This window comes from Miscanthus floridulus, chromosome 1 (assembly GCF_019320115.1).
Source record: "Miscanthus floridulus cultivar M001 chromosome 1, ASM1932011v1, whole genome shotgun sequence".
Lineage (NCBI taxonomy): Eukaryota > Viridiplantae > Streptophyta > Magnoliopsida > Poales > Poaceae > Miscanthus > Miscanthus floridulus.
Window position 1 is genome coordinate 182200439 of NC_089580.1, and position 23673 is coordinate 182224111.

Genomic DNA, 23673 nt, shown 5'->3' on the forward strand with positions numbered 1-23673 from the left:
TAGAGGGAGTATAGTAACCGGCAACTGCATGTGATCATGAATGGATTCCCAAAGAGAGCACCAAGGGGCTGACCAAATGGAGGTACTACCTGTTGAAAGGTCCTTGTTTGGTTTTGGTAATTGAGTGACAACCTTAGGTGGACTAATATGTTTAAGTGAGATATATAGGTGATTAGTCCATAGGTACATGTGTGTGAGCAACATATGCCATAACGATGATGATGGCTCAAAGATGTTGCAAAGCTCACACATGTGATGATGAAGGAGCTTATTGCACATGAGACATGACATGGAGTCATGTGATCAAGGTGGAGAAGATCAAGACATGACTTGGCTTGATAGACCGGTTACAAGCGTAAAGGGCAAGTCGGAGGCTTTGGAGCGATGGACCATGTGGCGGTGAAGCTTGAGCAAGACTTGGCACTGATGGATGACGGCAATGGTGAAAAGCAAGTGAGGTCAAGATCAATGAACCAATATGATCACGTGATGATATAAAGTGGATCATATCATTGTTGATCATGTTGGTGCATGTGTTGCATAGACATTATAGGAGATGGAATGGAATGCGCAAGGCAAAGGTATAACCTAGGGTATTTCATTTCACCGGTCATAGGTGAGTAGAGAAGTTTATGATTGGGTTTAGGATAAATGGTCGTACTATCAATACGGGCAAACTTGTTTGCATATCGGTCATCTAGTGCCACTCAAGTGATCTAACTTTGCATCATCGCTAGGATCGAGTGGCATGGCAAGTTGAGTGGCTAACCCTTGAAAATGTTTATGAAAATATGCTAATACACATGCACAAAGGTGATACACATTATGTTTAGCACTTGGAAGCAAGGGTTCAAAACTTCACCGGTGGAGTGCGGACAGTCCGACGATGCCACCGGCGCCCTATACAGAGAAGACAGGGTTTCACAGAATGACCAGACGCTGGCCTCAACTGGATCAGCACGTTCGGTCATTGGCAGCAGTGTAAGCATAGGTATCGGTCTTCGACCAAACACTGGGTCACTTCATGACCAGACGCATGGTGGGTGGGTCCGGTCCCACTGATGTGGCAGCGCAGAGAAGAGGAGAAGGACCAGACGCTGATGCTGTGTCCGATCGTGACCGACCAGATATGTCTGGTCGCAAAACAGAGGCTCGGGGAGCTCTCTAGAAATGACTGGACTTAGGCATAGCAGTGTTCAGTCATCTCATTGTGTTGCGTTTGGTCATGACTTGACTGTTGACGCGAGTTTGATCGAGTGTGACCGAACGCGTCCGGTCACGACTGGAACCTTACTGGAAGTGACCGGACACTGGGGTCCTATGTCCGGTCTTGGCACTGTGCTATGTCTGGTCGCAACTTAACTGTTGAGATCGGGCACTCAGTATTTGAAGCTAGGGATGATGTGGCAGCCATCTGTTGATCGAACGCTGGCAGGGTACATCCGGTCGATACGACCAGAGCATCCGATCGTCCCGAGTTTTGCCCAGTGAAGGGGTACAATGGCTCTATTTTCATGGGAGCTATAAATAGAAGGGGGGTCTCAGCCTTGGGTTGGTAGCTAAGCACACTAGAGCCTTGGTGGTTTGTGTGATAGTGCTTGGGAGCCCTCTAACTCACTTGAGCTTGATAGTATTCATCCGATCAAGTGAGTGAGCGATTCTAGTGCGATTGCATCGTGAGGTTGCATCAAGTGGCACTAGGTGGTCGTCTTGCAAGCCAGTGGTGCTTGTTACTCTTGGAGGTTGCCACCTCCTAGATGGCTTGGTGGTGGTCTCTGTCGAAGCCCGCAAGAAGCTTGTGCGGTGTTTCGGAGAAGAGCTTTGTGAGGGGCACTGTGCTCACCCTACGGGAGCCGCCAAGAGCAACTCTAGTTGAGCGTGTCATTGAGCTACCCTCACTTTCGGGGTAGGTTCTTGCGGTGCCTGACATGCGGGCTTGGCTGGTGATGCCAATTAGCCGTCAAACCACCAAGTGAGCGGTCAACACAACGGAGACGTAGCGTGTTGGCAAGCACGTGAACCTCAGGAGAAAATCACCGTGTCAACATTGTTCTTCCCGTTGGTTTGCAATCCCCTTACATAAGCTTGTAATTACTTTCATATACATTGTGCTTGTGTAGTTGCTCTTGTAATTAGTTAGCTTGTATAGCTCACTAGTTACCTTATTGCTTGTGTAGTATAGAAGTAGCTCCCTTGTGTGGCTAATTTGGTTTGTGTAACCTTATTAGTCACATTGCTTAGTTTATGTAGCTAAGTATTTGCGCTCTCTAATTTGGCATTGATTACCTTGTTATTGAGCATTGCTAGTGAGCTTAGGTGGCATTGTGCTTTTGCTTACTAGCATCTAGCATGTGTAGGAGCTCCCTCATTGCTTGAAGTACTAGTGGCAAAGGTTTATGTGACCTTGCTTCTAGAATTGGTAAAGTGAGCTCTAGCTAGCCCGACACCTTAGTTGCTTAATTAGGATCTTTGCAAGATGCTAGAGAACATAGATAGAGGGGTGTAGTCTTGGCTAGACCGATTATTTTAATTCCGCACTTATTTCGGTTAGCCGACGTGATTAATTTTAGAAAGGACTATTCACCCCCCTCTAGCCCGCCATCTCGACCCTACACCTGCATGTAATTGGTAAGTGGAGTTGGCGCATAGATCCTATTTAACCTGTAAAATAGAAGACCAGAAAACAAATCAATGGCTTTTGGTTTTGGCGGTCCAGCTGTTTAACCTATAAAATAGAAGACCAGAAAACAAATCGATGGCTTTTGGTTTTGGCGGTCCAGAAGGAGGTATCATTGTAATATTTAGCTTTAAGTACAGAAGAAAGGAAATGATTCTTGTTAGTGACAATATTCCAAGCAGCTTGGGTGAGAAGACTTTGATTGACCGTGTAGAGGTCCCAAATGCCTAGGCCACCATTCTCTTTAGTTTGGCAAATATCTTCCCATGAACAGAAGGCAATAGGGGATGTTTGGTCGTCTTCCTGCATGCCTGCCCACCAAAATCTTCTGATAACAACATTAATTTTGTGGATAAAAGTCTTGGAAAAAAGAACAGTTGACATATAGTAGATAGGAATGTAAGAAAGAACAGATTGTATGTAAGTGAATCTACCCGCATGATTAAGCTTATTGGCCTTGACCGTAGTTAGCTTGGCCTTGAACTTGTTAATAATAAATTCATAAGCTTTGTTCCTATCATTGTGATTTAAAATGATTGGATGACCAAGGTGCATAGTGTTAGGTAGGAGATTAGGTACAGGAAAGATATTTTTGATTGTTTCTATAGAAGCACTACTTACATTCCTGCTGAACATAATCGATGATTTCTGTAGATTTAGTACCTGGCCTGACCGGTTGCAAAAGTCATGAAGAATAGTACGCATGTTGGTGGCTTCTTGCTATGTTGCCTCTCCACATAGTATGAGATCATCTGCAAAAAGAAGAGAGTGGATAAAAGGGCAACAGGGGCCAAGAGTGACACCCGATAGGTTAGAATTATGCAATTCATGTTGTAAGCGAATGGAAAGCTCATTGATGGCGACAATGAAGAGGTAGGGAGACAGGGGGCAACCCTGGCGGATACCGCGTTGAGAGGGGAAAGCAGCAGTGGGCTCTCCATTGACCAGTATAGAGAAGGTGGGAGTAGAGATGCAGGCATGAATAAGGCGAATAAAATTATTCTGTAACCCAAGGCGGCGAAGGGCAGAAGCGATGATATTCCACTCCAGTCGATCAAAAGCTTTAGCAAGATCTAGTTTCAGCAGAAAAGTCTGCGGCTTCCAATTCTTAAGATGGAAGGAGTGGATTATTTCCTGAGTGATGATGATGTTGGAGGAGATGTGCCTGTTCTTAATAAAAGCTGCCTATGAGTGGTCAATATAATCAGGAAGGTGAGGCTTGAGCCTATCAGCGAGCGATTTGGCTATAATCTTATAGATGACATTGCAGAGACTAATGGGCCTAAAGTCCTGAGGTACCATGGGCTGCATTTTCTTAGGAATTAGAGCAATGAATGTTTGGTTTACCTCTGGGTGCATGAAGGCTGAGCTGTAGAAATCATGTACCAGATCATTGATGTCCTTGGAGATCCAAGGCCATGCCGATTTGTAGAATGCGGCGTTGAGTCCATCAGGTCCCGGGGAGGCATTGCTTCTCATATTTTTGATGATGGCACAAAGTTCCTCTATCTACGGCACCGAGTTGGTGAAGTATGTTGTGCCATCTCTTGTATTTCCCTGGTCTACAAAAGGGGAATCATTGAATGAGTCTATGTCATTTTGCGAACACAAGGTTGACAAGTACCCTTGTGTGTTTGTTTTGTGATGAGTGATTGTCAATGTGATCCACGAAGTAGGTTGAGTGGTGACTAACCCTACCATGGCGAAAGCTATGTGTGTGACATGTCTTTTGGCTTGTGTTGTGCAGGTGTGGAGCTCGGATGCGGTGGTCGACGGCGAGGTGAAGGTCAAGGAGGACGTGCCGTGCTGATAGACCAGGAGCGGTGAAGGACGGACGTGAGGCTTGGACCGAGGGACCTAGAGGCCAGGTGACTAGCCGCGGTGGCTAACACCTGGGACATCGACAAGTGTAAGAAGACATGGAGTGACGGTGTTAACCGGGTCAAGACGGCGGACGCATGAGTCGAGCGAGGCTCAGGAGGACTTGGCGGGCCAGCCGGTCGAGAACGGCGGTGACACACGTCGGATGGCGGGGGACGCGTATGGAGTACGCTACTCGCAGACAGTTTGATGGTTTGGACCTCAAAACCATCGGATGGACGGTTTATGGGTTTGGGCCTCAAAACCCGGGCGGAGGTTCCGAGGAGGGACGGATGGCACGTGGCGGCATCGGGAAGTTCGCGTCGAGGCGAAGCTACCGATGAGAAGGCACGGTGGCCGTCGGATCAAGATTACACCGGGCTGGACAACAACGCCTTTGGGCTTAGCGGTTCAACCCATTTGTATCTAGGGGCAAAACTGGGAATGTGTAATAGCCCTGTTAAATAGGATGAGGGAGCCCCCATCTCCCTCACCTCCTCCAGTTTTCATTTTCCCCTTTAGGGTTTCTTCCTCTAGTTTGCTTCCATGTATGAGAGAGGTTCACAACTCAAATTGTGACTTGGTTTTCAAGGAATCGGTGGCCGTAACCACCGTATGCCCTCCGGGATTCATGATTTAGTTGTATTCTTGATGTGATTTTGGTGTTCTTCACGAGCTCCTTTTGTCCCTTCTTGTTTCCCCTCTCGTTTCTTCGTTTTGGGATGGTTTTGGTTCATTCTTATTGCCTTGGATCGATCAATGACATGAGTAGAAGCTTTCCGCCGAAGGAAATCCACTAATTTCTCACGAGATCGCAGATCCGAGCAATTTAAGTTCTTGACCTATTTTTTGGGGGATTCTTCAATTCCTTCGATTCACGGAGTTAGAGTTTGTTTCGGGCCATGATCCTTTAGAGGTTGCCTTTCTACTCGCTTGTGAACCCTTGTGCAAAGTTTCAAGTCATTTGGAGTTGATTTGATCAAGTTATGGCTTGATTTAATTTTTCCCGAGAAACTGCTCGTTCATACCGGACGCGTCCGATATGATCTAGGACGTGTCCGATATTTCTCACTTTGGAGTTTTGAGCTGAAATTTGGTGGAGACCTTCCCTTGGTGTCTAAAGAGCTATGGTTAAAATTTCATGATTTTTGGACACCATTTGATGGAGTTTTAGATTTTTCTCTTTTGGTCAGCTTGCTGCTGAAAATACCAGACGTGTCCGAGATCATACCGGATGTGTCCAAAAATACTAGACGTGTCTGATATAATACCAGACATGTCCGATATTTGCAGGAGCAGTGCTGTTTTCTTTTGGGAGTTTGCTCGTTTGGGCTTCGATCTGTGTTCTGTTTGCTCTGTGGTGACCCGCTGTGTTCTGAGGGAGCATCCACCCTTCTCTAGGGTCGTGGTCATCAAGTCTTTCGTGTATGCTTTTTGGGGATTGATGTTGGGACATTGGTCAAAGATTTCGAAAGAAATTTGAGGCTCCCATTCACCCCCCTCTGGTCGCCATTTTCGGTCCTTCAATTGGTATCAGAGCCGGTTAAGGATCATTCCACCTTAATCGGTCCGTGATCCACGAAGGCGACATGGAGCGTGGTTCCAGCAAACCACCGCACTTTGATGGGTCCAACTATCCTTATTGGAAGATCCGCATATCTACGCATCTCTAGGGGATTGATTGGCTCGTCTGGGAAATTTGCGAGGATGCTACGTACGTTGTGCTCACAAGGATCGGCACAACGCAAATAGCAAAGCTCGCAGTGTGCTTTTCTCGAGTCTTTCGCTTTCTAAGTTCGAGCGTGTCTCCGATTGTACTACAGCTCGAGAGATCTGGGTGAGGCTTCAGAGCTATCACGAGCAGACCACATAGGTCAAGACTAGACTCTACGAGACGTACAAGCGCGAGTACGAGAACTTCTCTCAGCTTGATGGCGAGTCCATCGATGCCATGTTTTCCCGCTTTCAGACTATCGTTAACAAAATGAAAGCAAACAAGGCCAACCTACCTTATAGTGATCATGAGAGGGCGCTCAAGCTTCTCTATGCCCTTGATCGAAAGGTATGGGATGTGAAGGTGTCGGCGATCATCGAGTCGGCCAACTACAACACCCTCACTGTCGACGAGCTTTTCAGCAAGCTCAAGTCCACATAGATCGATTACCAAACCCAAGCCAAGCTCAAGAATCCTTCTGCACCAACCATGGCTTTGGTCTCAGGTAGTGGTTCAAGTTCATTAACTAACTCTTCACAAGCTTCTTTCTCTTTGTTGTGCTTGATGTCAGTCATAGAGGAGCAGCTAGAGTCTCTTGGGGATGATGAGTTGGCACTCATCATCAGTCGGTTCTCTCGGTTTCACAACAACCGTTTGAACCGCCGATGCAGTGGTGGCCTAAAGGAGGGATGCTATGGATGTGGAGATCCAGACCACTTTGTCACACACTGCCCCAAGAAGAAGCCCTTCACCAACAAGTACGACTCTGGCAAGCGCAAGGATAAGCGCGACTACACCTCCGACAAGCACAAGGCTAAGGGCGGCTTTGACAAGGAGGCGATCAAGAAGGCGTACCACAGGAAGGCCAAAGCTCAAGAACGTGCCTTCCTCGCCTCCCTTAGCGACCTCGATGATGACTTCGACGATGATCACTCTTCTTCTCCCTCGACCAACGATGAGTCCGAGAAGAAGCACGAGGACAAGCTCAATGATCTCTGCTTTGTTGCCAGTGCAAACCGTGGTGGGTTTTGCACTATGGCGGTTAACGGTGGAGCAAAGCTCAAAAAGGACGTCAACGTCGACGACGACGAAAATGAGGTACCACCCATACTTGACTCACTTATGCTTGAGGTTGATACTATGAATGATACATTGATGAGTCAAGATAAGTTGCTTAAGCGTGCTGCCCATGAGAGAAAAGAGTTTAAGGACCAGCTAGAGGTTGCTTTGAAGGAGTTGGAGCTTGCCAAGAGTGGTGTAGTGGTGTTAGAGGAGGAGGAGTGCGATGAGTGCGCTATACACATGTCTAACCTCTCTGACTTGCAATCCAAGTATGCTATTTTGCTTGATGAATGTGATGAGCTGAAATCTCATTCTAGGTTGCTCGGTGCATGCAAGTCCTGCTCAGGCTTGTAATCTGAGTTGGCAGAGAAGGTTGCCAAACTTGCTGAGTTTGAGAAGGCCAACTCAGATAGCACCACCACTACATGTGTTCGATGTGAAGCTTTGGTGTTGGAGCTTGAGTCCTGCAGGCACGACAAGATGGGAATCGAGGAAGAAAACACACAACTTTGGTCCATCTTGAGCTGGGTGTCATGCAGTGAGCCTCAGTTGGGCATGATGGTGAGCCAGTTCAGGCAGGGAACTGACTCATCGGGAGTAGGCTTTGCTATAGGTGGGAAGGGTGAGCATGTCTATGGCAAGGTTGGTGAACATAGTGGTTTGAACCCAAGTGAGAAATCCACCAACACTCCCAAATTGATCAAGATCCCTCCACCAGAGTCTACCAAGCCTATGATCAAAGATGGTGTGTTTGAAGAACCACCAAAAGCTCCACCATCCAAGCAAGTTTGGGTTCCCAAACCGAACCACTTTCGGAACTCACTCGATACTCTACCCAACATCTCTAGTGCACCCCTTCCTAAAGCCAAAAAGCCTCAGAGAGTGAACCACATCCACAAGAGAGTGAGTCAACCACCATCCAAGAGAGAGGTGAGGTACCACTGTGACTATTGCCATAGAGATGGTCATTTGGCTAAGTTTTGCTTTAGGAGGAAGAGAGATGAGCGGCGCGAGTACGAGTTGAACAACCAGAACATGTACCATCCTCCCCATGGCGTACATGTACCGCCTATTCAGAGGCACAATGTTAGGCCTAGAGGTGCAATGCCTCAAGGTGCTAGGCCTCATGTGGCGAGACCACGTGGTGGTCGTGCCCGGCGTGGCCCAAGTCATGATCTATATGACTCTGGACCTCGCAACAGTGGCTTTCAGTCCCACACTCCTAGCGGACCACGTTTTCCCCCACGTGGTGATCGCTTCTCTCTAATGGGACATGGCATGTATGGTGTTTTTCCTAACACTTTTCCAGGGCAAATGACTCAACACTGGTATTCTCCTCATTTCACTAACCCTAGTGTTGTGCCATTTGCTCACCCCCTATCTTTCTATTGATACAGAGCGGAGGCCTAGAGAACACGTGGCTTGTTGATTCTGGCTGTTCGTGCCACATGACCGGAAGTTCCAAATGGTTCTCTAGCCTTGACCCCATGCAATACAAGGAGTACATTACATTTGGGGACAATAGCAAAGGTAAGGTGATGTCTTGTGGGACCATTTGGGTCAATGAGTCTTTTATCTTGAAGGACGTTGCTTTGGTTTCAAGCCTGCATTTCAATTTGCTCTCTGTTTTGCAACTCCTTCAAGATGGGTTTGAGGTGCGCTTTAAGACTAGACTTTCTTGTGTGCTCGATTCTCAGGGACATCTAGTTTGTCAGATCGTTCCTTTTGGTTGAGTTTTCAAAGCTGATTTCTCTCAGTCTTTTGGTTCTTCTCGTTGTCTGGTTGCCGGATCTTCTTCTGATTTGTGGAAGTGGCATAGGAGACTTGGTCACTTGAGCTTCGATCTCCTAGTGAGGTTGAGTTCTCTTGACATGATCCGAGGATTGCCCAAACTTAAGTTTGAGAAGGATCTGGTATGCCATCCCTGTCGCCACGGAAAGATGGTGGCTGCTTCCCATCCTCTAGTGACTCAGGTCATGACCACGAGACCCGGTGAGCTACTCCATATGGACACTGTTGGTCCGGCTCGGGTTCGGTCAGAGGGAGGGAAGTGGTACGTTCTTGTGATCGTGGATGATTTTTCTCGCTATTCTTGGGTGTTTTTCATGGAGGGCAAGGACGAAGCGTTTTCTCATGCTCGTGACTTGATCTTGAGGTTGCAAACTGAGTTACCAAAGAATGCCATACGAGCTATCCGCAGTGACAATGGCACTGAGTTCAAAAACTCTCAGTTTGACACCTTCTGTGCTTCCTTGGGTCTTGAACATCAGTTTTCTTCACCCTATGTCCCTCAGCAGAATGGTGTTGTTGAGCGCAAAAATCGGACTTTGGTTGAAATGGCCAGGACGATGCTCAATGAGCATAGGACTCCTAGGCGTTACTGGGCCAAAGCCATCAACACTGCCTGCCATGTTTCAAACCACATTTTTCTTCATGCTTTCTTAAAGAAGACATCCTACGAGTTGCGGTTTGGGCGTCCACCCAAGGTGAGTCATTTTTGAGTCTTCGGTTGCAGGTGCTTCATTCTTAAGCAAGGCAATCTTGACAAGTTTGAATCTAGATCTTCGGATGGTATATTCCTCGGTTACGCTTCTCATTCACATGCGTACCGTGTGCTTAATCTTGAGACTAACCGTGTCGTGGAGACTTATGAAGTCACCTTCGACGAAACCATGCCCTCTTCTATTTCTATCTTTGAACGTGCAGGTGATGAAGAGATGGGTGACAACATTTTCGTTGAGGATGACGATGACATCGATTGGGATGATCCCAAGCCATCTCAACCAGCTGCCCCGATCAAGCTAGCTTCGACCACTTCAGCTCACGGCCCTGAGCCCTCCACCTCTACTTCAAGGGGTCCGTGCGAGCCGCTTCCTCAATTGACTAAGGAGGCCCCAGCTGTGGATGAGGGGGAGGCGACTTCATCTTTGGGTGCACCTCGACATATCCAGCGACGCCATCCTCCTCAGACCATGATCGGCGACATCGACGAAAGGGTAACGTGTTCCAAGTCTTGTCATATTTCCCATTTCGCTCATTCTGCTTTCATAGCTTCTTTTGAGCCTTGAGATATTGGACACGCACTATCTAATGCCGATTGGGTTAATGCTATGCACGAGGAGTTAGAGAACTTTGAGCGGAACCAAGTGTGGGTTTTAGTTCCACCTCCACCAGAGTGCCACCCCATAGGTACAAAGTGGGTTTACAAGAATAAGCAGAGTGAGGATGGGGTGGTGGTGAGAAACAAGGCGAGATTAGTGGCTCAGGGTTTTTGCCAAAAAGAGGGAATAGACTATGAAGAAACCTTTGCTCCTGTTGCCCGTCTAGAAGCCATTAGGATTCTTTTAGCATTTGTAGCTTCGAAAGGGTTCAAGCTATATCAGATGGATGTAAAGAGTGCCTTCTTGAATGGGTACATAGAGGAAGAGGTTTATGTGAGGCAACCCCCTGGCTTTGAAAATCCAAAGTACCCCAACCATGTTTTTAAACTCCACAAAGCCTTGTATGGTTTGAAACAAGCCCCGAGAGCCTGGTATGAGCGTTTAAAAGCTTTCTTGCTTGATAAGGGTTTTAGGATGGGTTCTGTAGATAAGACTTTGTTCCTCCTCAAGCAAGGCACATACATCCTTTTGGTTCAGATATACGTGGATGATATAATCTTTAGTGGCTCTTCTCATGCTCTTGTTGCCAAGTTTTCAGATACTATGAGCAGGGAATTTGAGATGAGCATGATGGGCGAATTGACTTTCTTCCTTGGGCTACAAATCAAGCAAACTCGTGAGGGGACATTCGTGCACCAAGGCAAGTACACCAAGGATGTGCTCAAGAAATTTGATATGGGTGAGGCCAAGCCTCTTTCGATGCCTATGTCAACCATGATGGCCCTGGATGAGGACAAGGAGGGAGAAGGCGTGGACCAGAAGGAATACCGAAGCATGATCGGGTCCCTGCTGTACCTAACGGCGATGAGACCGGACATCTAGTTCAGTCTGCTTGTGCGCGCGCTTTCAGTCTTCTCCGCGCACGTCTCATCATCAAGCCATCAAGCGGATCCTTAGGTACCTTCGTTTCACACCCGAGTTTGGTCTTTGGTTTTCAGCCTCCTCCTCTCTTTCTCTTTGCGGGTATTCTGATGCAGATTATGCTGGTTGTCGTGTTGAGAGGAAGTCCACTTCGGGGACTTGTCAGTTTCTTGGATCTTCTCTTGTGTCTTGGTCTTCCCGCAAGCAGTCTAGCGTCGCCCAATCCACCATAGAAGCAGAGTATGTTGCTACTGCTGCTTGTTGTTCCCAGTTCTTTGGATGATAGCTACTCTAAGAGACTTTGGGTTAGAGTTTAGGCGAGTGCCTTTGTTTTGTGACAGCACCAGTGCCATAAGTGTAGCCAAAAACCCAGTCCTTCACTCAAAGACAAAGCACATAGAAGTTCGCTTTCACTTCTTGCGTGACCACTATGAGAAAGGTGATATCGATCTGCACCACATTGATACCCAAAACCAGCTCGCAGATATCTTCACCAAACCACTTGACCAAGCCTAGTTTGCTCGCTTGCGAGGGGAGCTTGGAGTTTGTTTCCCTTTTTAGAGGAGGGGAATTTTGGTTGTTGTATTCTAGTTTTGCTTTTCTTTGTAGTTTAGCCTTTATTTTTGTTTTTATATCTTTCTTGCATATCATATCATCATGTATCATATTGCATCCTGAGCTTCATCCTTATAGTAGCTAGATTGACACTATGCTCTTGTTGGGGATGTTATGGATATACAATGATGTGCTTTTGGCTTAGGCTCCTTTTGATCAATTGATACATGTTATGAGCTAAGCTTGTTTTCCAAACTGTGAACTTGATTAAAACTTGTTGAAACATGAAATGTGTTCACCACTACTTGTGGCACTAGCATGTGTAGAATGTGTCGAGATCTTTTTCTTGCTTCATGTATATGCTTAGTTGCTACGGCTCATACTTTGAGTTACACACTTGCTTGAGAAACTTGAATTTGTGCTAAAACTTGAAAATCAAACTCAGTGATTTGAAAAGATCGGGATGGGTCTGTACTATCCTATGTCAGAGTATTGAGACAGCTCCAAATTGCACTTATTGGTGAACTTAAGCTCTGTAATGGATACCGAGATCATTGTCTTAAGTTTCTGATTGCCTTTGGCATAGGCTTGACATGGTCGCTAAGTCAGGTTTTGATGGCACAGATAACCTCCCGCACACACTTGTCTGACAAACTTTAGTAATAAGCTGCATAACACCGATAAATTTCAATTGGTGTCTAAAATTTGATCAAACCACAAGTTTGTCTCATGACATGATGTGTGAACTTTGTTTAGGGTAGTTCACTTTGCATACATGTGTAGCACAAGGTCGATCTCCTGTCTACTTTTGCTATGTGCTCCTTTGGTGGTGAACCCTCTTTTAAAATTGCTCAAACTTGATCAAAATTGCTTAAATGCCATATTTCGTCTCATTTGGTCACTTTGAGCATTGCTAGCACTTGTATGTGTTGCTATATATACATGACAGCATCAACTAGAGCCTCTTTTCAATCTACTTACTATAATCTTGAAGCTTCTGCATTCGTGCATTTCTGCATTCATAGCATGATTTGAGGGGGAGATGCAATCTTTGGGCTCTAGCTTGATAAGTGCATGTGTCAACAAGGGGGAGAAGTTTTCCACACTCACAATGACACAAGGGGAAGAAACTTCTAATTTCACCTAAAGTTGAGAGATATGCATTCATTTGAGAGAGATTGCACTTGTTCAGGGGGAGTTGCATTTGAGGTGTTTTGCTAGATGTGTTGAGCCTTTGCCTCTTCTGGAGGGTCTAGTAGTTTTTTCGGTTTTTCGAGCTTTGCTAGTGGTGTTGAGCTCGTTGCCTCTTCTTGAGGGCTAGCTTTGTTTTACTTGGTTGCGTCGAGCCGTTGCCCATGTCTTTGGGGACCAAGTTTTTGCTCATTTTCAAATGACCCGATTCTTGGCTTTTCTTTAGCTTTTGGTCATTTGGGTGAGTTCTTTCTTTTCTCTTCTTCTTCTTCTTTTTTTGCTCAAGCTGTTCGTGTATTGGTGTTGACAATGCACTCATCAAGGGGGAGATTGCGAACACAAGGTTGACAAGTACCCTTGTGTGTTCGTTTTGTGATGAGTGATTGTCAATGTGATCCACGAAGTAGGTTGAGTGGTGACTAACCCTACCATGGCGAAAGCTATGTGTGCGACATGTCTTTTGGCTTGTGTTGTGTAGGTGTGGAGCTCGGATGCGGTGGTCGACGGCGAGGTGAAGGTCAAGGAGGACGTGTCGTGCCGACAGACCAGGAGCGGTGAAGGACGGACGTGAGGCTTGGACCGAGGGACCCAGAGGCCGGGTGACTAGCCGCGATGGCTAACACCTGGGACATCAACAAGTGTAAGAAGACATGGAGTGACAGTATTGATCGGGTCAAGACGGCGGACGCATGAGTCGAGCGAGGCTCAGGAGGACTTGGCGGGCCAGCCGGTCGAGAACGGCGGTGACACACGTCGGATGGCGGGGGACGCGTATGGAGTACGCTACTCGCAGACAGTTTGATGGTTTGGACCTCAAAACCATCGGATGGACGGTTTACGGGTTTGGGCCTCAAAACCCGGGTGGAGATTCCGAGGAGGGACGGACGGCACGTGGCGGCATCGGGAAGTTCGCGTCGAGGCGAAGCTACCGATGAGAAGGCACGGTGGCCGTCGGATCAAGATTACACCGGGTTGGACAACAACGCCTTTGGGCTTAGCGGTTCAACCCATTTGTATCTAGGGGCAAAACTGGGAATGTGTAATAGCCCTGTTAAATAGGATGAGGGAGCCCCCATCTCCCTCACCTCCTCCAGTTTTCATTTTCCCCTTTAGGGTTTCTTCCTCTAGTTTGCTTCCATGTATGAGAGAGGTCCACAACTCAAATTGTGACTTGGTTTTCAAGGAATCGGTGGCCGTAACCACCGTATGCCCTCCGGGATTCATGATTTAGTTGTATTCTTGATGTGATTTTGGTGTTCTTCACGAGCTCCTTTTGTCCCTTCTTGTTTCCCCTCTCGTTTCTTCGTTTTGGGATGGTTTTGGTTCATTCTTATTGCCTTGGATCGATCAATGACATGAGTAGAAGCTTTCCGCCGAAGGAAATCCACTAATTTCTCACGAGATCGCAGATCCGAGCAATTTAAGTTCTTGACCTATTTTTTGGGGATTCTTCAATTCCTTCGATTCACGGAGTTAGAGTTTGTTTCGGGCCATGATCCTTTAGAGGTTGCCTTTCTACTCGCTTGTGAACCCTTGTGCAAAGTTTCAAGTCATTTGGAGTTGATTTGATCAAGTTATGGCTTGATTTGATTTTTCCCGAGAAACTGCCCGTTCATACCGGACGCGTCCGATATGATCTAGGACGTGTCCGATATTTCTCACTTTGGAGTTTTGAGCTGAAATTTGGTGGAGACCTTCCCTTGGTGTCTAAAGAGCTATGGTTAAAATTTTATGATTTTTGGACACCATTTGACGGGGTTTTGGATTTTTCTCTTTTGGTCAGCTTGCTGCTGAAAGTACCGGACGTGTCCGAGATCATACCGGATGTGTCCGAAAATACCGGACGTGTCCGATATAATACCGGACGTGTCCGATATTTGCACGAGCAGTGCTGTTTTCTTTTGGAAGTTTGCTCGTTTGGGCTTCGATCTGTGTTCCGTTTGCTCTGTGGTGATCCGTTGTGTTCTGAGGGAGCATCCACCCTTCTCTAGGGTTGTGGTCATCAAGTCTTTCGTATATGCTTTTTGGGGATTGATGTTGGGACAGTGGTCAAAGATTTCGAAAGAAATTTGAGGCTCCCATTCACCCCCCTCTGGTCGCCGTTTTCAGTCCTTCACATTTGAATGCTGTCGGTTGGGGTCAAAGGAAAAAATATTCTGAAATTAAGTTTGGAGGGTGTGATCTAGTTGTTCAGGAGCGGTGGCATGGGAGCCGTCAGTGTTCTGCAAATAAGATATCCTGTTTTTCCTGTTTCTTTTGATGATGAAGAGATGGAAGAAGGATGTGTTTCGGTCTCCAAGGGTGGCCCAATTCTTCTTGGCCCGTTGTAGATGGAATGCCTCGTCCTTGAGCAGCAGATGTTGGTGCTGGTCAGTGAGGTGGGTTTGTAGATCAAAATCCTGTAGGTGGGGGGGAGGGGGCATGGACTGTTGTCGCGGAAGTCAGTCCTCCACAGCAGCTAGCTGATCTGAAATTTTGGGCTTCTTTTTTCTCCATTTACGAAGGTCAGTAGCCAGATAGCAGGTCTTTTGTACGAAGGAACGCGATGCCGAGCGAGTCCAGCTCTGCTGCGCCACCGTTTGGTACTCCTGTTCCATTAGCCACCAGTTTTCAAAACGGAAAGGTTTATTAGTGCGACGGCGAGTGGAATTAAGGATAGTAAGAATAGGGGCATGATCACTGCGGAGCATAGGAAGGTGGTAGACAGTCGTTGCAGGATAGTCCGAACACCATTCCGCATTAGCAAGCGAGCGATCGAGACGTAGGAACGTTGGCGTGGTACTGAATCTTTTGTTCGTCCAGGTGTAAGCTGGGCCACTGTAACCCAAATCGATGAAGCCACACTGTTTGACATGGTCACAGAAAGCATTAATACGTCTTAGATCAGGCCTACCAGGACCTGATTTTTCAGAAACGTGCATAATACTGTTGAGATCAGGCCTACCAGGACCTGATTTTTCAGAAACGTGCATAATATCGCCCATACATAACATCGGCAAGTTGCTGTTAGTTACAACAAAATGTAGCACTTGCGACCATATGGCATCGGTAGTCTGGTGATGAGGGTCACCATAGATACAAACTGTTGAGAACTAAGGTTATTATTACATAAGGCAAATATATAGTTGGCAGAGTGATCTACTACGGTGAGATGATCCTTGGAGCGCAGGAATTGAGCTGAGAGACCGGTCTTTCTGTTCTTTTTCTTTTTAAAAAACAGTGACATGATCTACATAGAACTGATCTAGTCTAGTCATAAATTAAATTTATGAGGGGAATTGATGATACTTCTATCTATTGTGGTGGTGTCAGATTGATGTCTCGGGCTTCGCAAAAAAGGATAGATGTCTCGGGTGCACAAAGAAGAAGAAGATAAGCTCGTGTCAGTGAGCCAGGATATGGACATGTAGTGTTAGGCCACTCTTAACGGGTTTTTTTTAAAAGATAGAAAATTTGTTGAGCTGACATGTTAATTATGAAAAGAGAGATAGAGAGAGTTTATCACAATTACCAACACAAAAGCTAATGTGGCAGTTTTGACAACTGTCATGAAACTCCACATTGAAATTAGCCTTATGGTTGTTATTGTCTATTTATATGTAGTCCATCTGAAAAGAGAACTAGTTTGATTGTCTGCACATGCGTATAGTTTTAAAATTGTGGTGTAATCCTTTATGTTCAAAAAAAATTGAGGGGCAAGAGGGTTTGTTTGTTCTTGTCATGTGCATATGTATGATAACCTTCTGATCCGCCACCATGGCAGCACCACCGCCGTGCATGCATCCGACGCCATGTGTCGCGCCCATGCACCCTGCTCGCTTGATCGCCATCGCACCCATGCCCTCTACTCCCTTGCTATGCACTTTGCCGGGGCCGTCTGTGGCCATGGTCGTGGTGTCCTGAAGGATGAGCATGAGAGAGAGGAAAGGGGAAGAGGAAGACGAGAGGAATTTGGTCCAAATATTCTGATAAATGAATCGAATGGATAATTAGTGGCATATTCTGAGATTTATAAATTACAATGGCCACGCGTATAATATTGTGAAATAGTAATGGTATGTCTCGAAAATGTAACATTTATTAATGGTATCCAATTAACCCTTCTTGTTAATAGGCACATTATGGGGCTCTCAAATTTATATATGTCCCCGGCCTATGAGTTAAAATAAAATGTTGGGTGCATGCTCAGTTTGTACGTGATGATCCCATATTTATTTGCTGCTAATCCAGCTCCAAATGTTCTAAGTAAGTGCTAGCTGTCTGTGCAGTGCCATCTGCCGAGTTTCTTTCATACATTTCGAGAAAGAAGCAGGCTGCCATGCTGTGGCAGATAGCACATGTGCAAGAGAGTGACTGCGTGTGTACACATGAGTAGGACTTCAAAAGCTTCAAGTTCAAAGATGGTGTAGTTTAAAAAAAACGAATCAGGCAGGAAAGTTATCGATTATATTAATATTAAAAAACAGATGAAGTTTGGACTGGACAAAAATAAGCAGATATAACTCCGGTCGGTTGGATTGGGATACACCGAAACCCCAACTCAAAGAAGTAGAAAAAAACAACTCTCAACACAAGCCGCAACTCGAAAAAGAACACATGCTTCACCACCACCGAACCACTATGAACTGATCACGGCACTGCACCAAAGATGGTGTAGTAGTTGAAGCTCTCTGCTGTTGTAAGGACATCGATCTGTGAATCGAATTCATAAGCGCCAAAGAGTAGTGATGGCAGGAATCGAGGTAAACTTGTGTCCTTGACCATAATAATTAAGTTTAGGAGCATGTAACAGCAAAAGTTCGTCCCGTTAGAGAAACAACTGCACCATAGCATGCTGAGTTGCATCCACTAATGCACGCGCTCCTTAAATGCATTCGATCAAAACCCTTTTTTCCCTTTTCTTTTCGTACTGCCTGGGACCTGGGGCGCATATATATCAGTATATCATTAACAAGAAAAGCAAGTCGCAAATACTAGCCCACCAATACCGAACAACAACAAAGACAATATCGATAGTCGTTACTCACTAGAGTACCAGTTTTTTTTTCTTCTGTTATCTTGGCTATGTGCTTTTTATATAGAGATCAGAAGTAGGTTCATAACTATTGTATTAACTCTATATGTAACCGTCTTGAATCAATAAAAGTCTTCCTTAGTAAGAAAACGACTTAACGAAAAACAAGACTAGCTTTCCACTATCCAATGTAGCATCCGAAAACTGATTTTTTTTTCTATATTCATGATGTATCAAACAGAGAGGTAGAGACCCCAAGCGCAATTCTATATAAGACTAGAAGCTAACAGCTTTATCCTAGGTCACTTTCACCACACTAGTACTGCTAGTTTTATTGCCCACACGCACCCTCGCAATAGGAGGCACGCCTCTACCCTCCATAGGCCGCGCTCTTTCTCTCCTGCAGACCTAAAACAGAACCAGCCTTCTCGTGGTCGCAGTGCCTCCCATCCCCTCTCCGGCAACCCTCTACTCTTCCGTCAGTACCACAGAGCTGCGCCAACCTACCACACTACTCTCGACTCTCTGCCTCTGCTACCGTGAAGCTGACCTCCGCACGGATGTTCATGGCCTCATTTCCGCAGCTAGCCCGCTAGAGCTCTAACACCACCATATACATATCTCACGCTCCGATCTCGTGTGTCCCCCCCCCACATCTCTACCCCTCTCTCGCCTCGCTTTGCCTTCCCTCTCTAACACTGAAGCAAAATGGCCTCTCCCTGTCTCGCCAATGCCATACATCTTCTCCTACCGATGATCTTGGCCACAAGCTCTTGCTGCCACGCACAGCCACGTGGCGTCTGCCGGCGCTGCAATGTTAGAGCTGCGTCGCAAGGTCCGACTCCAAGGCGATGGGGGAGGTGACCACCTCGCCAATCTGCTTATGCATAATTTTCGCAAGCACCTATCCGGTATCGATGTCACTCTTGGAGGAAATCTAGTCAGTGACAAGATTGGGAGAGCAAGACCCCGCTGGCCGAACCAGGGGGTCATGCCTCCCAACACAGTAGAAAAGGTTTTAATACCCCTATAAATAGTTTAATTTACAACAGAAAAAGACATTAAATATATTTATCACACTTAAACATGTTATTATATTTGTCCGGTCCTTTTAATCAAAATTACTGGTTCCGTCCACTGCCCCAGATGCACTCGTTTCCATCTTCATTATTAGTTGCTAACCTGCTAATTAATAAGGCAGGGCGAGATCGTTGTGTATGTGCAGGTTGTACTTCACCGAGCTCAAGCTCGGCATGCTAGGAAATGCGTGTCATCTTCAAGTGGACATTGGGACGGGGAGAATGAGTATCAATTGTTTCAACTGCGATACGTGCCAAGCAAAAATGGGTTTGGGGTATACCGCCTATCCCTGTCTTAATGGGTGAGGGTCGTTGTTGTTATACTTGGAGCTAGCATGTACAATTGATAACGAGGGAGCGGACCCAGTACACAAGGAGCGGGGGCACGTGGCCCCCTCAAATTCTAGGTCCATTATTTGTAGCTGTGGTACCAAACTAGCACAGGACCAAGCGCTTGATGGGATTCTTGGTTTTGGTCGATTTGATTCCGCAATTCTGTCGTAGCTCGCTCTTGCATGTAAAGCGAGGAAAATTTTTGCTCATTGTTTGGACACCACTAATGGTGGTGGAATTTTTGTTATCAGAAACGTGGTGCAACCTAACGGTTGCGAAGACGACGGGTTTAGTGCCTAACACGTACCTAATGCCAATTTATACTAGCTAGCAACTAGAACTATACTCTTCTTCTTGTTTTTCCCTCATATATGACACGTTGCCTACTTAGGGCTGATTTGGATCTCTCTCTTTTTAGAGTATGTGTGACACGTTGAAAATTTACCATGCATGTAGATCAAACTATGACGTAAACCTAAACTAATTGATGTTGGTGGAACTACCCTACTGCTACCTCTAGATATTTTTACTGGAAATGAGGTGACATCATTGATAGCGGCACTACATTGGTGCATCTCTCGAAGTTGTATACAAGGCTGTAGCGATAGCAGTATGAAATCTTGCATGCACCTGCATCAGTTCTCACACATATACGGAGTATATATGTGCTTATACAATGCAAATTTATTTTGGATATTATAGCTATTCGATTGACACAGTGATACATTATTATACAATTTTAAGGACTTTCAGTGTTTTCAGCATTTGAAAGGTAAGTTGGAAAGACTGACAAAGTTCTGTAACGTGTCTTTCAAACGGATTGACTTGTTAGATTTTGCGCTCTTTTTTCCACAAATTTTACTTTTGCAGAGTCGATGATGTGTTTCCTAAAATCACGTTCCATTTTGAGGGAGATCTTGAATTGAATAGTTATCCACATGACTACCTTTTGTCTAATGGGTAATAAGACTCGCCTGAATTAGGGGGCAGAAGTAGCACAAGATTTGAGTGACGGTTTTTTACTGAACTGACATCTACATCTATACAAAAGAAGACATATTTTCTTGTAAACCTAGAGTTTGAGTGGGGCACGTGCCCCTGCTCCTTATGTACTCGGGCCCGCCCCTGCATTGAGCAACTCAGTGTTGATATATATTACTCGGATATATAATCTTTGTCAGTGTACATGCACAGTTAATACCTATAACATTTTTCTCTCTGTAGAGTGACTGATATTGTGTGGGGCTTCAGAACGGAGTATCAGTCCAAGATAGGAAGGATATGGTGATATTGGGAGGTAGGAAGGAATTGATGGTTAATTTAACTACTTTTTTCTATTTATTACTTCCAACATTATAGTGTTTTTTCAGATTTAGTCCTGTCAAATAAGGTGGTTGTTTACAATCCGGAAACTCAAGTCATTGGATGGACAGAATACGACTATAAGCTTCTCACGATTTGAATTTTCTCATTTTTTTTCAAGACAATGACGTGCATGATGTCCATAGTTGTTTCTTGTACTGTGATGAATTCTTCGTTACTCCTTCCGTCCTGAACTATAAAGAATCTAAATTTATCTTAAAGTCAAACTATATTAAGTTAACATCTACCACATAAAAGAGGTATATTATAAAAAAAATACTTCAGAATATTTTTAGTTAAGCTAATTTGAAGTCATATGTGTTTTTCTTCTTTTTTATAAACTTGATCAGTGCTACTTATAGTTTTTTTTTACTTATGAAAATATAGATCCCTAATATTTCTTTTTTTGAAAGAAAAGAGCTTTTATATTAAGATATAGGATCATGTTTACAATCATGTTCTAAAACTGCCGACGCGCAGGCTGGACTGTTAGAATCGATGTGTGTACCTCTGTAACCATAGGATTGGGTAAGCTCCTTTACGTTTCTCCTTGCGGCACAGCAACGTAGACGCCGGTGCCGCGGTGTAGTAGGAGTCGTCCAACGCGGTGGAGAGAAGTCCAGTGGCGCCGGTGGTGACCCTGCAGGCGACGGTAGTGGTGGTGGCGGGCACATCCCGTCGCTGGCAGCACGGTCTTTAGATCGGTTTAGGGTTACTGTAGGTGGGTGTGGCGGCTCACGGCAAACCTCGTGGTCCAAGCCCTCACCCCCACCTTTCTTTTATGTGTGCTATGCGACAGGGGCCCGCCAACCGAATTAGGGTTGGGCTCCCCCGATCAGGGAGTAGAGATAGGGCCCAATAGGTCGTTGGGCCTATTGGTGGAGATCAACTAACATTCTCTCCCTTAATCTCATTCCATCTTTCACTTTCATATCATTTGCTTTTGTTCATTCCATTACAGATTAGCTCATAGAGCATGTCTCATCGTCACGGTCCATTGCCGATAGACTTAACAGCTACAACTCACTACTCTGTTCTGAAATAGATACTTATCTTTGGGCCTTCTTTTGTCCAGGAATATTTTAGGCTTTCCCTTAAACCCAAGCTAGCTACATGTTCTCTGAACACCATGTCCTCTGAACATGTTGGGTGGTAAGCCTTTTGTAAGCGGATCCGCGAGCATCCTTTCTTTACTTATATGCTCAAGATTTATGACTTGATTCCGGACTTTATCTTTCACAACATAATACTCCATGTCAATGTGTTTGGCAGCACCACTTGACTTATGTTGTGAGCATCATATACTGCCAGATTATAATCGCAGTATTACTTTAGTGGTCTATAGATGTCGTCAACCACCTTCAAACCGGGTATGAACTTCGTTAGTTAGTTCACCTGCCCGTTGCCTCATAACACGCTACAAACCGTCATACATTGTGGATGATGTAGTGACAGTTTGCTTTGAGCTTTTTCATGAAATAGCTCCCCTTTGCGAGATGATAGAAAATCCACGTCTGGATATGCATTTACTCTCGCATAATTAGAATCTAAATATCCCACCATGTGGAGTGAATTAGATCTTCTATATGTCATCATGAGGCCTTTTGTTCCTTGCAAATAACGCAAGAATTTCTTTATCAATTTCAGTGTTCTATTCCAAAATTCCTCTGGAATCTGCCAAGTAAAACCCGGTAACAAATGCCAAGTCAGGGCATGTTCATACTTGAGCATGTTGCAAGCTTTCGACAACTGAAGCATATGGAACCACTTTCACTTTATCGATTGAGCTCATATTGGTTCCTGGGGCATTTAAAATTCTCATATATGTCGCCCTTGACTATAGGAGCATGTGATAGACTATATTTGTGCATACCAAATTTCTTTAAGATGTTTTCCATGTATGCCTTTTGTGACAGTCCTTATACCATTTTTCTTCTATCTTGGTGAATCTCGATCCCTAGAACGAACGAGGCTTCGCCAAGATCTCTCATATCAAATTTCTTTGTTTTCAGTAGTAGACTGACATCACTACTAGCAAGTAAGATATCATCTACACACAGGACAAGGAAGATAAACCTCCCATTCTTAAACTTTGTATAGACACAATTGTCCTCTACCTTCTCTTTAAAACCAAAAACTCTTTATTGACTGATCAAACTTCAAGTATCACCATCTTGAAGCTTGCTTTAATCTATAAATAGATTTCTTTAGGCGGCATCCCATTCATTCTTTTCCTTCCATGACAAAACCTTTCGGTTGTGCCATATAAACATTTTCCTCCAAATCTCCGTTGAGAAATGCCGTCTTTACATCCATCTAATGTAATTTTCAATCGTAATGTGCCACTAATGCCATTATGATTCTGAAGGAAACTTTACATGAGACTGGAGAAAATGTCTTATTGTAATCAATCCCTTCTCTTTGCATATAGCCTTTTGCCACAAGTCGCGCTTTATATTTCTCTATATTCCTTTGAGAGCCAAGTTTTATTCTATAGACCCATTTATAGCCTACTGTTTTGACTCCTTTAGGAATTATTTCCAAATCCCAAACTTTATTGACATTCATTGTTTTCATTTCATCTTCCATGGCCTCAAGCCACTTTGATGAATGATCACTTCTCATGGCTTCTTCAAATGAGGTGGGATCATCCTCCATTTGAAATTCCTTAGTGTTGTACACTTCATAATCAGTAGGAATAGCTAATTTTCTAACTCTTTGAGACCTTTTAGGGGCCTCCACTTTTGGCACATCTTCTGTTTGAGGCTGTTGTTGCTCCCCCTCATGTGTGGCAATAGGTTCTA

At 45.1% G+C, this 23673-nt stretch overlaps 1 pseudogene; it reads left to right on the forward strand.

The window, feature by feature from the left end:
* The first annotated feature begins 566 nt into the window (after positions 1-566).
* On the forward strand, positions 567-20969 carry LOC136467907 (aspartic proteinase 36-like; annotated as a pseudogene).
* The last annotated feature ends 2704 nt before the right edge of the window (positions 20970-23673 follow it).